We start from the raw sequence: 17546 nt of genomic DNA, 5'->3' as shown, positions 1-17546 counted from the left end.
TGCGTTGCCGGCCTTTTAAGAATAGGTACGCTCTTTTCTTGAAGGACCCTAAGTCGAATTGGTTCGGAAATACTTCAGTGGGCAGCTGGTTCCACATAGTGGTGGTGCGCGGCAAAAACTGCCTTGAAAAACGCTCAGTTGTGGAACGGCGGACGTCGAGGTGATACGGGTGGAATTTCGTATTCTGTCTCGACGTCCGATGATGAAATTCAGCTGCAGGTATTAATCCGAACAACTCCTCTGAACACTCTCCATGGTAAATGCGGTAGAAGATGCAGAGTGACCCCACATCTCTACGCAACGCCAAAGGATCAAGCCGCTCGGTGAGGGATTGGTCGTCGACGATTCGAACCGCTCTGCGTTGTATACGGTCAAGTGGAAGGAGCTGGTACTGGGGAGCCCCCGCCCAGAGGTGAGAGCAGTACTCCATGTGGGGCCGAATTTGCGCTTTATATAGTTGCATGCGGTGGCCCGGAGTGAAGTACCGCCTCGCCTTGCTGAGCACACCAAGCTTTTTGGAGGCTAATTTAGCCTTTCCCTCTAAGTGACCGCGAAACTGAACGTCGTTCGATATGTCAACGCCAAGTATTCCAATGCTGGCTGTGGCTTTAAGAAGAGTGTTTTCGAAAAGAGGAGTAGCGACAAAGGGTGTTTTTTTAGCGGAAAACGCGCAAACTTGTGCCTTCTTGGGGTTAAATTGGACTAGGTTTTGTCTGCCCCAGTCTGCGACTCCACGTAGTAGAGTTTCGACTTCAGACACAAGTTTGTTCCGGTACTCATCAACAACTGCCCGAGAAATACCTGCCCGACCAGTGTAAAGAATATCCCCAGTGCTGTCATCCGCATAGCAGTGAATGTTGCTAAGTTGCAACATATCATTGATATGCAGAAGAAATAGGGTCGGGGATAGAACACAGCCTTGTGGGACCCCAGCGTTCACGGGTTTAAGGTCGGAACATGCTCCGTCGATGACGACCTTGATGCTCCGATCGGCCAGAAAGCTGGAGATCCAATCGCATAATTTCTCGGGAAGCCCATAGGCTGGAAGCTTCGAGAGCAGTGCTCTGTGCCACACCCGATCGAAGGCTTTCGCTATGTCCAAACTTACCGCCAGCGCCTCCCCCTTGGACTCAATTGCCTCTGCCCACCTATGGGGAAGGTATACAAGGAGGTCACCAGCTGAGCGACCACGACGAAAGCCGTACTGAGAATCGCTAATCAACTGGTGGCCTTCTAGATAACTCAAGAGCTGGCTATTAATGATGGTTTCCATTATTTTGGAGAACAAGGAGGTTATAGCTATTGGGCGATAGTTGGACGGATCAGAGCGATCGCCTTTTTTTGGGATCGGATGTATCGAAGCGGTCTTCCAGCACTTCGGGACAGTGCCGAGCGAATACAGGTACCGGAAAAGGCGCGTTAAGACCGGAGCCAACTCAGGAGCACAAATACGCAGCACAATTGGGGGGATACCATCCGGCCCGCTCGACTTATGAATGTCCAAGGAAGATAGTCCTTTGCGGACAGCACGTTGCCGGAATGTGATTTCCGGCATCGAAGAATCACACCGCGAAATGGTCGGTGGTGATCTCCCTCGGTCATCCAAAGTCGAGTTGGACGCGAAGAGACAGCCCAAAAGGTCGGCCTTCTCCTTCGCAGTGTGGGCCAGAGAGTCATCCTCAAAAGTTAAGATATTGTATTGTAATTCAAAAAAAACATTTCATAAAGTAGTTGTGAATAAATTTTATATTTTTTAACATACACTAATGGCAAATGAATTGTCATAATAATGTCATTGGTATAACAATGGCAAATCAATTCACGCCTATATTAATTATCCAAACTCATTACCACACACCTACTACTAGGCCTTTATAAAACTGACGACTCTTTGGTCTAGTGGTTAGTACCCCTGACTGCGAATCCATGGGTCCCGGGTTCGATCCCCGGCTGAGGCGAACATCGATGTGATGAGCATTTGGTGTTGTTCTTAGGTCTTGGGTGTTTAAATATGTATTTATATGTATATCTATCTATAATATGTATGTATATCCGTTGCCTAGTACCCATAACACAAGCTTCACCAGCTTAGCATGGGACTAGGTCAATTGGTGTGAATTGTCTTTGAAAAAAAAAAAAAAAAAAAAAACTAGAAAAGCAGACCCACCTGACAAATTTAGGTGTAGAACCTTAAAAATAAAAGAAGTGGCGCTACAACCTTTGAGGTCTTGGCCTCAAATTCTTCTATCTGTATCGTGCTTTTCCCATTTACTTTTTCACGACACACGTTTAATCAACTTTTTGTTTCATCACTATGTTCTCTTTCACCGTACGAGCGAGTTTTAAATGCGCAATAAAAAGTCTATTGCACAGCCGGCACGGTTCAAAGAGAACATTGTTCTAACAATAGTATAAAATAAAAAGCAAACCTATATGAATACTTAACTATATAGTTAATTTACTAAATAATTCATTACCTAGATGGCATAATTACCTAATTACCTAAATACCGGGGGTGCCGGTAAGACTCTGCCCACTATTAGTTTTGACTGTGACTGTAGGCGTTGTGTTTTTCTTTTCAAACATCGTTTCAATCTTGTCTTGTGTCGTGTTTTTCTTCTTCGCTGCTACTTTTTTCTTTTTCGTTTGTTTCTTTTTGCGATTTACCCAGGGTTCTGTCAACGATAATGGGTTTAAATTTTTCTATTCATATCTTTTACCCGCCAGCGTCATGGATTAAAGCTTTAATGAATATCTTAAACAGCTTAATTATTTAAGTGCGAAAGTGTAACTACATTCGTATATTATGAGCATTTTAAACAGTCCAATTAACGCCAATCAATAAAAATAATGAATAAAGATTATGTCATAAATGTGGGATGAAAGAACCAGCACAATTATAACGAAAGTAGTTCTTTCTATCAATCATTTGATGCTGCTAATTGAGAACCTACTTCAGCTGCTTACAGATCTGTCCAATAAATTATCTCTCGAAGAAGATTTATAATCATATGTATATCTAAAAAACGGTGTAATTTCGAACCCTATTGCTTGAATAGGCAATGATGGCATTTTAATCCTCCGATTGGATGTGTGACAAGCTTATTCTTAAAATCCTGACTAAATTACTTTTGTGTTTACATTAAATCAACTAGATTCAAAGCAGACATCAAATAACAATTGCTATTTCACCTTCACAAATAAAAATACTCATAGCATAATATCAAACCACCATGAGTTTTCAATTACTATTAATGTGAAATGCAATAATAACCGAACCGTTCAATATTTGTGCACCTATTACGCTCTTTGAGATTTAATTTTAATCCATGAATAGCGAAGGCCCCGCAGCGAACTCGTTGTAGAATTGTAGCTAATAATTCGCATCGCAAACTGTGAGATTAGTTTACTGCGAATCCGTTTTCAGTATTGATTTTGAAAGCTGGAAATTCATTTCTAGGAAGCGAAAATAGCTTCCATAATTGGACCGACAATATTCTAAAGTTGTAGTGTTCAGCTTTCAACTTGTACTTCATATTTAGCTTTGATGACTGAAACTTATTTATGTTATTTCAGTCACCTTATAAATGTACCAACTATATATACCAATTTAAATTATTTTATACATATATGAAATTTTGTACTATCATTAAATAGGGTAGTAAAACAACATAATTTGGCTAATTAATAATAAATAACTTCACCAGTAAATCAATCGATATCGTTACAAAACTATTTTTTATTGAAAAACGCGGGCGTGTTCATACAGCACTGTCACCATACATACCATGTAAGATTAAGTAAACTGTATAAATGTAAAAAATTATACACATGCCGTTATAATTCCTAATATAAACTGTGAACAGCGGAGCATTGTACATTAGTACATACATATTATAATTAATTGAAAAAAAAATATACGGAAATAGACTTTTCCAGATAAAAACAGCATTAAATAAAGCTTAGTTATCACAATATTGCAATTCTATTTTTAATTATACATGCTCACGCTTTAATGTACAAGCTTCACCAGCTTAGCATGGGACTAGGTCAATTGGTGTGAATTGTCTTTAAAAAAAAAAATATGATTCCTTTAAAATAGAGTTGCGTTATAAGGACAGAATAAATATTACTCACCATCATCATTGTCGCTACCACTAAACTACAAAGGGTTGGTGTCACTTAAATCCGAGTCTGATACGCGTCTCTCTTCATCCGAATCTGGTTCCAGCTCCAGTTCGTCTTCTGACCCACGGAAGAATTCATCGCTGGATGAGCCGCCACGGGCACGCTTGGCCGCCATGTTCGCTTGTTGCCGTGACGTCACTGTTTATTGTTCGAAATGCAACTTTGTATTTGCTATGCCTTTGAAAACCAATTATAAATAAGAATAATCCAGTGGCGCTGCAACCTAATAAATATACATCTCACCTTGCACTGGTGATATTCATTTGTTTCGTTATACTACAGCTAACATAAATTATATATACTAAGGAGTAAAAAGAATATCCATAGCGCAAAATCACCTGCGTCATGAGCATACCCCACATACACATATTCACGTACTTACCCCCACTTTTACTTCAATAAAAATTATTAACTACGTAATACCTAATTCGGCTGTTCTGTGTGACGGTGTGAAATTGAGAGTATGTACGTACATCATATACACCATGTGGGATGTGCTCATGGTGGCCTGCATCTTTGATCATCTAGATTCTAGCATGATTATCTTTTTTTTAAAACTATTTAACTTTTTTGTGCCTAAGTCATGTCGATTTTTGGGTCTTAATCATACCGGTTTCCTTACGATGTTTTCCATCACCGTACGAGTAAGTATTAACTGCGTACCTACTCAAAAACTCTATTGCCGAGATTTGAATGCCCAATCTTAGGGTGAGATCTATAGTGCGCACTTGGACTTTGCTCAGACTTACCTTACGAAAAACTTTGCTTAGTGTACACTAAGGTTAAACTATGATTTCGTATTTATAGACATTTTAACGGTAAGATTAAGCTAAGCCCAAGCTAAGACAGAAAATGTCAAAATACAAATTGATGTTTCATTTCATGCAATACTTTGTTTATTATCCTTTAAAAAAGTAAACAATAACAAATATTTAAACATCTAAAACGGTACACATATATCTTAAATTTATTGTTATTTATGTATTCATTTATTTTATTATTGCAATAACTAGAAATTTACGAGTAACCTTTAGAAAATGTATTAATTATTTAAAGATGACAATAATTTTATTACGTAGAACGGATCGCAATGTTTTGACAACAACAACAGAGCACTTGTATTAACTATCAACAATTGAAAATTTTAAACCACTTTTTCTCGTTTCTGTTTGTATGAGCTTATAAATATACCGCTTGGAATTATCAATATCGAAAGTGACATGATGGAGAGAGAGAGTTCTATCTTCAATGAAAACATTGAAAGGGTAGGAACTGCAGCCGATATGAATCCACGAATGCCTAAAGTGTTGTATATGTTCGGAACTAATAAAACCAAAATCCTTCCATCCTGTACGGTGAGAATGAATTCAAAAGAAGGAACCGTATTTTGAAACACACGGTATTAAATGTGATCCTGACGCTGATCATTACAAACTTGCAACCTTATAACAACAGAGGATCGCCAAACCTACCGCAATTGCAAATACTTATTGCATTAAGGCATTGAAATGCAACTGGATGTTTTCAGGTAATATTGTGTTCATAAATATAATAATGTAATAATAAAATAATGTATGGTTTTTCAATTTGATATATTATATATCTTCTCAAATGATTTTAAATACATATGTTGAAGACTTTTGTCTTCTGACTTTCAGAAACATAACATATATTATGTGACTAATAATAATTTATTGACATTACAGATGGTGTGTGGTGATCTGAACAGCATAAGCCAATCTACAGTCTGTTTAATTATAAATAAAGTCTCTGCAGAGTTGAGTAAATTACTTCCTAGATTTGTAAATTTTCCAAGAAATATGAACACAGCCAAAACGAAGTTTGCAGAATTAGGAAGATCTAATACTCACCATGGCCTAATCAGTATAATCGGAGCTATTGACTGCACCTATATAAAAATTAATAGACCTAAAGGTATCGCTCACTCTGAAGCACACAGAAATAAAAAAGGTTTTTCAGAGTGTGAAAAAGGAAATTTCCATGTTTACAGCTAGGACTAGAGTCAAAATTGGCAAATACTAGTTATATATAATTATAGCTTGTGCTGTATTGTATAATATAGGTATACAGAGAGGGGATGCTTATGATGATGGTGATCTTGCTGACAGCAGAAGTTGAGTAACACAGAAACAATGAAAGATCTCCTACAGGTCTAGCATTCCGGCAATCTGTGATTGCACAATTTAACTAGGTAATTTGTTTGGTAATAAAGAATATCAAAACAAAACTTGTTTCATTTTAATCATTTATTTTCTGATTCTTTTTTTAAGTGTAATACATATTTCTAATACTAATTTATATTTTTGTTGAAGAAATTCTATTTCTAACAGATTTTTTAATTTCATATGTTCCACTCCTATCTCAATTTTTTTAGGGTAGTCAGGTAATAAATGGTAGAAGATTCAGGGAAAAGAAAATAACAGATGTGAAGCGAGAGAAATCGGTTAGGTTATAGTTTGAATTTCGTTGTCACTATAATATGCCAGGGCTGCCAGGTGACATACAAAATCACACCAGTTATTTTTAAGATTTCTCAAAAATGGGGTTTGAACAATTACATAAATAATATATATAAACCACAATAAATACCATAATAATGTGTAATTATTTTAATTCATGCATTTCATAGGTATTTATCAAGATCATTTATAATTTCTTTGAATTCAAATTCTATTTTTCCCAAAGTCTATGGAACTCCGATACAAAATGGCAACACCGTTCATTAAAAACCGACAAAAATAAAAAGTCCAGTTAAAGATATGATGGTAAAGCAAATTTTAGGCCATTATTTTTGTTAGGCTTATAGTCAAAGTTTTTGGTAAGTCGTCGATTTCGTGGACTTGAGATTAAGCTAAGCCAACACTAGGGAGAGATTCGCAGTTTGCTCTATAAATACCGACTGTGTCTTAGCTCGATAGTTAAGTCAGAGCAAAGTCTAAGTGCGCACTATAGATCTCACCCTTAATGTCAAGAGTAGCGCGTTCAAATCGCGTAAGGTAACACTGCTCACAATTTTAGACTGATCTTGGTCTCATGAAAAGTGATAATTAACAGATTTAAGTTGATAATTCAAATCAATTCGGTTGAGAGAACAAACCAAGGCAACAAAATAGTAAGGGAAAAACAATAATGGAGGTCGGGTCAAAGCTTGGACAAAGAATCAATGTATGGTTGAAGGTGACATGACAAACTTTTAAAATTTCAAAACACGTCAAGAGTACATTTACTATTTATTACACAGTTCTTATTTCGTCCCTGAGGTTTTCTAGTATAATAGATAATTTGATATCCTCAACAATAGACTAGCGCGCATAATAGAGGGAAAGTTTTATATATATGTATTTGCTTTTTCGCTTTGATGAAAAATGTCGATATCAGAACCGGCATCGCGCAGGTACAAAACTTTATTTATAGTATCTGTATATACATTTCTATATTCGGAAATAATGTATTTTAACCATCGTATTCAGAAGTATTTAATACAGATAAACTGTCGTGATCGTCCCTTTATAGGAAATACCATATTCCGGCAATTATTAAGAACAAAATTAAGGAAAAATTTATATATCATTAAAAAGACACACTATTAAAGCTTTGTAGTGTGTACGGAATATGCCTTTTGATAATTTTATAGTTAAATAAATGATTATGCCTCTTAAGGAAAGCTTTTTTTGGCTGGTAGTCCAATACACTACGTCTTGATTAGTCATAGAGATTGTGAAATACCATAGTTAATAAAAATTTGGCCACATTTTTAGACAATATTATCATCATTATTGTTCATTTCATCTCTATACTGTAATGCAAAAAAATTCAGTCATCTGAATGCGCAACCGTCCTAGACCACCAACAGGCTTCCTTCATTAAGCTCCCCATTATAACCATACAATATCGATACACTAAAGAATTAATTTCACTCGCGCTCAATCCTTTTTCCATTACGAAATCAATTCAGTTATGATATTTTCTAGAAATTATTTCGAAACATTCCTGTTATGTTTGTGTATACGAATTTTGTACAACTTACGTTTTCTCTTGGAGGTCTCCTGTTGATTCGCTCTCGATCCGGCGCCGGGAAATGTTTCTCAACTAATGTTTGGAACACTCCTCTGTAAAATGAATATTCTTTAAGCTAAGGTCAAACGAGCTTTTAACAGTGATATAATATCTCGTTATTATTATTTCATTACTCTAAATTTAAAAGATAGATAATGCAATGGAGGTTTTAAAATAATATAGTCTATCAACTGTCATTATATAAATCGTAAAACTAAACTAATTTAGACAACAACTTAAAACAATTTCCATCCATCATCCTACGAACAAACTTCGATATATTTTAATGCTTTATTTTAAAATTTAATTCTAAAGCGTTACTCACTTTGAAGAGAAGCTTATAATTAATAAAGGATGTGAAGTGTATGTAATTAAGTTTTTTTTAATACTATTAAAACAATAGAATTCTCAGTATATTTTGTGTTACTCTACAAATTGTCATATATACTACGTTAATAAAGAAACCTTGAATACCTGATTTATGACACCTATGTGTCCATGCAAGATACAAAGGACAGATCTAGATAGTTAAATTTAATATTATATAAACGTATAAGTGTTTTGAAGAGAAATATGTTTATAATATTTATTTAGAGTAATTTATTTATGCAAGTGTCATAAATTCCAAAGTAACGTGCATAGCAATCCTCATAATTAACAAAGAATTAATGAGACATGCAAGGTGATAGTAATTTCATTTCAATACAAAAATAATTAAAGATATTCTGATCGATATATCTGCATATCATTACTTCATAAATGTGTACACCTAATCATACCCTTGTTGCCACGGGAGATTTGAGAGGCTGTGTAACACCCACTCCCCGCGGCCGGGCGTCCAAGACAAGCATGCGCGATGAACGCACTGTATCATCGATTGCACTTCGTTCGCACAGATGTAACGACTGCATTTTGCTTTCTGACGCGACGCGAGGCGCTCACAACACCGAGCGGCCACTAACCGTCAACGTGACATTAAAACTTTTAAAATGTTTACCGAAGAGCAACTTAAAATATACCTCGAAAACATCTCGCCGAATCGAGAATTTATAAGATTTGAATTTTCAAGTGCCGAGAAGTTTATAATACATATTAAATGCCTCATTGATAGACATAAACCTATCGAGCTTCACAAAAGTAACATATACAAGTGGATAAAGGCCTTTTCGATGTTTACAGCCACTATATGGACGGCTCAAATTTCGTGCACTAAAACACTGAATACAGTATTATTTCAAAAGGATTTTATTTGTCAACACAACTATACTAAAAGGAAGAAGGACGAAGCGGAAACCGTGTGTAAGGCACAAATCAAATTTCTCTTAGATGATTTAAATTTATTTATCAAGATAGATTTCGACCACTCTCACAGCGTTTATACTTCAACAGCCACGTCCTCTGTCGAGACTATGTCCGACACTGACAAACATTTTTACGAATACTTCGATAACGGCTTCAACGCTACTACATCGAAAACTTACCACGAATTACATCTGATAGAAAAATATGGTACAAGGTCCTCTCAATACCTTGCAGACGAAGATATAAACCCAAGTATTAATCATATAAAATTTTTGATTGACAACATGCAAAGCAAGGATATAAAGCGCAGTTTCAGAGATATACTTGAGGCTAGAAAGGCTTACATCAACGATTCCGGCGGCACAATAATGTACACTGAAAAACCTGAAATTGTCGTCATAATAACGCCACTCATGAAAAAAGTAATGACGAATAATAATTTGAATTGCGTGTTGGTAGACAGCAGCTTCGTCAAAAATGGATTAGTTGTGACAATGTTATACATTTCTAACAAAATTGGAGCTTTGCCCATCGCATGCGTTTTACACACGGCAGTGACTGAATCCAACTTCAAAGGCGCTTTTAAAATGTTAAAATTGACCATAAACACACTTGTATTCAACACCTTCAACCCAAATATATTTATCGTCAATGATTTGGTGGAACAGAAGAATGCATTATCCAAATTTTTCCCAGAATCAAAGTTCTTTGCATCTCGTTGGTCCATTTGTTGCGAGATTTGGAAGTGGCTCTGTAGCGACGATATCAAGATCGACCACCGTAGGAGACACTCGCTTATGTTTCTCTTTAAATCTTTGATTTATGCAAGCGCTGATACCGCTTACATACATTACACCAAATTATTGGTGAGTAATTACTTTGATTCCAAGGTCGGGTTACGAGAGTATATCGACTACATTTGGGGACGATCAAACGAATGGATTGTTAAACATGAATTTCAATTTAACCTTTTGATGGAGATATCAATTCGGCTTATAAAGGAATTTTTTTTTCGTAAATGTCGATTTTTTAATATAATTACGATGATCGACGTCGTGTCTAAGCTTTTGGAAAATCACCTGAAAGCAGTGATCAACACATACATTGATGGGGCGCCGAAAATATTACATTACACGAAATTCTTTCACCGATCTTACACTGTTAGTTCAAATGTCGAATTTGTGCAGATCCATTTAAACGAGTATTTTGTCCAGTATCAATCATGGCCTAACTTGTACTATCATGTGAAAACGGACACGATTTGTTGTGACTGCCCTATCGGAAGGCAAGGACGACTGTGTGACCATCTAGGCATCATATTTAACAAGGGTTCAGTCAGAATGCTAAGCATTCCACTATTGACAAACATTGAAGTTGACTTATTAATGAGATTTGTCGGCTTAAGTGATGACAAAAATATAAATTGTGAAATCATGAAAGACGTAGAATTGACAGAGGCTATAGAAAGTGCTACAGACTTAGAGAAAAATACTGTGTACCTGAACAAGTACCAGAGGGATTGCGTTGTTGAACGTTCAGAAGACACAACGATGGATCAATCGGAGTACGATGTCGGCTTAAGTGATGACAAAAATGTAAATTGTGAAATCATGAAAGACGTAGAATTGACAGAGGCTATAGAAAGTGCTACAGACTTAGAGAAAAATACTGTGTACCTGAACATGTACCAGAGGGATTGCGTTGTTGAACGTTCAGAAGACACAACGGTGGATCAATCGGAGTACGATGTCGGCTTAAGTGATGACAAAAATATAAATTATGAAATCATGAAAGACGTAGAATTGACAGAGGCTATAGAAAGTGCTACAGACTTAGAGAAAAATACTGTGTACCTGAACAAGTACCAGAGGGATTGCGTTGTTGAACGTTCAGAAGACACAACGGTGGATCAATCGGAGTACGATGTCGGCTTAAGTGATGACAAAAATATAAATTGTGAAATCATGAAAGACGTAGAATTGACAGAGGCTATAGAAAGTGCTACAGACTTAGAGAAAAATACTGTGTACCTGAACATGTACCAGAGGGATTGCGTTGTTGAACGTTCAGAAGACACAACGGTGGATCAATCGGAGTACGATGTCACACAGAAACCACATTTTAATATCTTTAAGAAATTTAAAAACGATAACATTAAAGCTATAAGGAAAGCTCCAGACTCAATTGAACTGAAAGCAGTCGACAAATTAAAAAATAACAATTTAATTTGTAAACGTAGCTTTGTAGCTTTCAAACGCAATCTCCGCTCAATCGAATTATACATGAATACTCTTAAAAACCTAAAACAACAGTTTGCAACGTTGATAAATTATTTTGAAAACAACCCGAATGATGAAACCATAGCAGCCATGGCACGCGTATCGCAGGAGTTAGCCAAATTTAAAACGCAAATTAACATGGAGAACATCACTTCAAATGTTATGAAATACAAGAAAAGTAACCACAACGATTAAATCGTTATATTTTTAAGATAAGAATTATAACAAATATTGGTGTCTAAATAAAATCTATGAGCTAAAAAAAAAGTGTATTGTAGTAAATTGTATATTTTTACTGTGAAACAAATTATTTTAAACTTAACTGATTTATATCGAATTATTTAAACATGTGATTAGGTAAGCTCAAATGTAACATTGTATTGTGAATTACATAGAAATAAGTAATATGTACTTTCAATATTTTAAACCGTCCTAAGGATAATTTAATTCTGTCTGTTGATGTTTCATGATGTTATTTTTGGTGAAAATAAATGTATGAACAAAAATAGATATTTAATTTTATATATATTTCCCATAAAAAGGGCCTATTTCATTTCAATAATGGTAAATTTTTTTAAAATCCCTGAGACATTTTTACTATATTTCTACAGATTTTTTTTCTACATTCTTTTTCTATTTCAATTGTATTTAGTTTTGAATCTAAATTTAATAACGTAGCGAATCAAATATAATTAAGAGACGTCAAAACTTTTTATCAGATTTAAAGAAATCATTACGCTATTTACAAAACACACTATGGCATAGTTTGAAAACTCGTTAAAATATTATTATATTACGAATGTAACAACTACGAGAGAGATGGCGTTTCGTGTGCCATTTATAAGTAATCGGTCGGCCAACAGATGGGGCTACGATTAATATTCTTTACAATCGCATGAAAGCTGGGTGCTTTTAAACACGGTGTAATTTAAACCTACCTATGCAACACAGCCCCTGTATAAATCCAAAGGAAATTTCACATTTAACATCATGTACGTAGGGCTTCATTAGCAACCTAATTTTGTACTTTTTGTAAATAATAAATTACGTCGAATTGATAACCCGTCGGGTTTTTTTGAAGACAATATCTGAATGGTGTTTATACGCATATTCATTTTAATACCTATTCTACTTGTTTCAGATGATGACTTAATAAAATAGAGTAACTGCACGTTGTTGTCCACGTAAGGGGTAAATTAAAAGTCAATTTAATTCTCAAAACCAGTGCTTTATTTAAATTATGGAGGCATGCATTGCATCAATGGAACCACTATCAAAGTTATCCTAAAAAAAAGTATACACTAATTGTCACTTAAACGAGTAATAGATCACCAATCCATAATATTATATACGCAATAATTAATGCTTAAAATTTTTATATCGTAATTGTGAAGTAGAAAACCTTGTCCATTCATTGCACATTTAATGAAAAATCTGCCACACGTAGCAATAACGTAGTTTGTACATGTAATCCAAATGTACAAGACTAATTAATTAGATCGTTAGACCTCTTTGAAAAATTTACTATGTTAAGTACAGCAGGATTACATAAACAAAACAATATAACATTTTTGTGCAGAGAAGAAGCACGGGCAGCCTTTATTTAGCTTTTAATTCACAAATCAATAAAATTCTAAATTAGCAGTATGGGAGTGTTCAAGTATTACGTAACGCAATTTTTGGAGATTGACCCCTTCACCCATGTAACTCGCCGTAACGTCATTCAGTACCCAAGTACAGTACTGTACCCAAGTATAGTAAAACGTTTCGTGACCACTAGGGTGACTCTTTAGTTACTATTATGTGATGTAAGTTGAAAAAAATATTAACAATAACGCGTAATTTAATCCCCACCCCGCATCGTAACGTTTTGCTAAAGGACCCGCCCCTCCCAAAATACGTTACGTAATACTTGAACGCTCCCTATCAGATCATCAAAACTACGGCAATATCAAATATAATACATGTATAATATGACTCACTTGGCAGTTGAGACGAAATCGCTAAGTTCACCATCGTCTCGTTCGAGTTGCTCTGATACTTCCACCTCTCCTACCCGGGGTACAAATTGGAACTTTCATTTGTGCCGCGGGTGGGAGATTCCAAGTTCGATTTCGGCCAAAGTATAAATATTTTAAGGATGGGAAAGATACAATTGAATTGTCATCAATTCTGATAGGAAGGTTCATGTTATCTATTATGTGCTAAATTAACAAATGCCACACCTTAGAAGCAATACACAGGTACTTGAAGAACCTCTGATGCGCCGACTAGAGCAGTCCCCACATTGTTTTCTTCATCCGGGCTTCGGCGTCTATCAGCTCTGCTGCCTCCGTAAAGCGTTGCATTGCCTCCACCCACTGCCACCGAATCAAATTATTAAAGTTTCATAAGTTAATAAAAAATATAATAGTAAAACATTCAGAAAAATTGATTTTGAATGATCAAATAACTTTTATTAAATACCAACCTTTTTGCAAATTATATCTTATATAAGAAAGATTTAACGTGACAAATCCATACACGTTGAATAGTAAAGCTACTTTCCTTCCATCAACTTTTTTATCTCAGGAAAAGTAGAAGGAGGCGCTGACTAATTTTTTAGTCCTAGTCCTAGTCCCATGCTAAGCTGGTGAAGCTTGTGTTATGGGTACTAGGCAACGGATATACATACATATTATAGATAGACTAGGTGACCGGGCAAACGTCGTTTTGCCATGTATATCATTTATAATAAAAAAATAGGGGTTGATCGTAGAGGGGTGAAAGTTAGGAGTTGTATGTATTTTTTAATGCTGTATCATAAAAAAATAAAAACAGAAAAAATATCTAAAACTAAAAAAAAAAATATTTAGGGGGAGACTACCCTTAACATTTAGGAGGATAAAAAATAGATGTTGTCCGATTCTCAGACATACCCAATATGCACACAAAATTTCATGAGAATCGGTCAAGCCGTTTCGGAGGAGTTTAACCACAAACACCGCGACACGAAAATTTTATATATTAGATAGACATATAAATACATATTTAAACACCTACGCACAACACCAAATGCTTACTTATACGAACACATCGATGGTCGTCTCAACCGGGGATCGAACTCGGGACTCATGGATTCGCAGTCAGGGGTACTAACCACTACACCAATGAGTCGTCAAAAAAAATAAACGCATAATTTAATTTGTGAGAGAGTACTTTACGTAATATGTTTATATATGGCCAGTCTAATAATGTTCGTCTATGCAAAACGGTAACGTACAAATTAGCATTAACAACCTACGTATTGAGAGCGCGCAAACTACGTACGAATAAGAACTCAAACGCACACACGTCATTGCGGGTAGGCGCAACGTCAACATCCAGTCCTCATCAATAAATTGTTTAAAAATAGGGTAACGATGCGAAAACGACGTACCCAAATTTGGGTTTGCGGGGGGTGAGGGGGGGGGGGGTGTAGTAATCACCCCCCACAAATTTTGCGCGCCGGAATCAAAAAAAAAATTTTTTTTTTTTTACCTGGGGAAACCCACTTACGGGCCCCCACGCCTGGGCAAGTGTGTGAATGGCGCGGGGAGTGTGGGGGTCAAGGTCGTAAAATGCGATGACCCCATACCCACTAAAACCACCAGGGCCCAATCCATGGTGCATGTAGAGCCGGGTCGTGGTAGCAGCCAGTAGGCTTCTATCCACTTCAGCCGCTCTTCAGCAGCAGTAAACGAAAAAAGAAATTAACATATGTAAGCAAAACAAAATAGCAAAATAAGCAGTATAACAAAGTGTTATTTTAATTTATAGATATATTTAATTGCTATAAGTAGCTCCGAAAAGGGGTCTTTTTATATTTCTTATTGTTTCGCCGCCATAGATATTCGTATAAATGATCAGTGAAATTTTCTGTATTATTATAATTATAATTGTCTTTCTTAAAAAATCTCTTAACTGCCCTCCATTGAGACTCAATTCTTTGAGTATGTGTTCCATCTTCAGCCACAAAGGGGTTGTCTGGATCCGAGTGGTTGACCTTCTTATGAAGGTATACCCATGCTCAGACAAGCAATCATATGCTCGCCAGAAGTCAGTATGGATGGTCGTGCCAACTTCTACGTGTTTCTGTATTAGAGGAACTAATACTTCCGCTGAGCGAATATTATCTGAGCACACTTCCAATCTCAGATCTTCAGAATTGTCTTCAATCATACCGAGGACCCAATGGCCCTCAATATGTCGTCCTACAACAATTAAAGAATTAAAATAACACTCTAGGGGTAAAACAGTTGTACACTTGTAACACAATCAATGTTGTCATTGATGCGGACCTAACATAACCAAAATCTAGTTTACATGTAGATAAATAATAATGTAACAGTTAACATGTAGTAAATATAATTTATTGAGCTATAAAAGACTTACCTCGGTTGTATTTTCGTTTCCTAAATTTTGATTCGTCTATCTGCACAATCTTCCCTGGGCCACCAATCTTTCCTATAACTTGATTTTTGTCCATTTGGTAAATAACTATAGTTTCTCTACAATCATTAAACCAATCATTAATAGTGCCTCGACTTAAGCATTGTTGTCTATCTTCTTTATATATATCTTCATTAATAGTTGTATAATATCTCCAATTTTGTGAATATGCATATAGTAAATAGAAGACATGTACTAAGTCTAATTTAATGTTATCGAAAAATGTTCCTTTATTTCTAGATACTCTTGATTTTGATTTGCAATTTCCTTTTGCACCATGTACCAAATGTTTTATTCGTCGATTTAATTATTTTCATGGGTACACGATGTCTTCTACATTGCTTTTGAGAATGCACTAATCCATGTTCTTCAGCGAATGCCACACACTGCTCATTATTGCCTAAAGTTTAATTTACTTTAGTTAAATTCCACATTTTGAGAACTTCATCTTTAAAGAGATGACGATGCTCCAAGGGCCCATCGTCCTCAAAAGCCGGTCTACCAAGCGTAGTGCTTGTAGACGGTTCAGGTTCAGTACCAAATCTGAAAATGATCGCAAGAAATCAATGTCTAGTATGTATGTAAAGCCAAGTTTTAAAAAAATGCTAATAAAATAACGCATATTCACGTAAAAAGTAACGGCTTTTTAACGGATATTTTGCACTTGATCACTGTGAACACACACTGTTCTGGCAAAATCCAAATTCGAAATGGCCGATTGCGTTTATACTTTATAAAATGAATAGAGATGTGAAAAATAATCTATTCTGTGAAAGTGAAAATCGATTTTAGTATTCGATTTTGAATCCGATTTTGTATTCGATTTCGAGTTTCAGTGGAACAGTTATTCAAAAAAAATATTAATATACGGTTAGTATATTAAACCTTATATTTATATAACTTAACCGATCTAAATAATAATTGTTTATTCAAGCCTCGGCCACTCGGCGACCAAATATTCATATACTAACCTAACCTAACCTAACCGATCTAAATAATATTTGTTTTTTTGGACAGCTCCGGCGCTACGGGAAATTCAGCCCCTCCACCCTTGCGTACCAAAGCACAGGCATTATGAAAGCTGTAGCGCCTGAGGCTGGACCAAAAAGCCGAGGTTGCGGAGGCTTGTTACAGCGGGTGGGGGCTGCTCTTCCTCCGCGCCTCCGATTATTTATATACACTCTAGGGGTAAGGCAGACAAGACCACGTGGATAGTGGGGTGCTCTGATT

The 17546-nt window shown here is 35.9% G+C and overlaps 1 long non-coding RNA gene across 1 annotated transcript; it reads left to right on the top strand.

Annotated features, from left to right (window-relative positions):
• Positions 1 to 5380: 5380 nt before the first annotated feature.
• LOC125062921 lies at positions 5381 to 6436 on the top strand. Its single transcript, XR_007119368.1, has 2 exons — positions 5381 to 5716; positions 5895 to 6436. It is a non-coding gene; the product is annotated as an uncharacterized LOC125062921 (long non-coding RNA).
• Positions 6437 to 17546: the final 11110 nt, after the last annotated feature.

Source organism: Pieris napi (genome assembly GCF_905475465.1).
Source record: "Pieris napi chromosome W unlocalized genomic scaffold, ilPieNapi1.2 SUPER_W_unloc_1, whole genome shotgun sequence".
In the NCBI taxonomy this organism is placed as follows: Eukaryota; Metazoa; Arthropoda; class Insecta; order Lepidoptera; family Pieridae; genus Pieris; species Pieris napi.
This window is presented reverse-complemented; position numbering and strand designations above follow the sequence as displayed.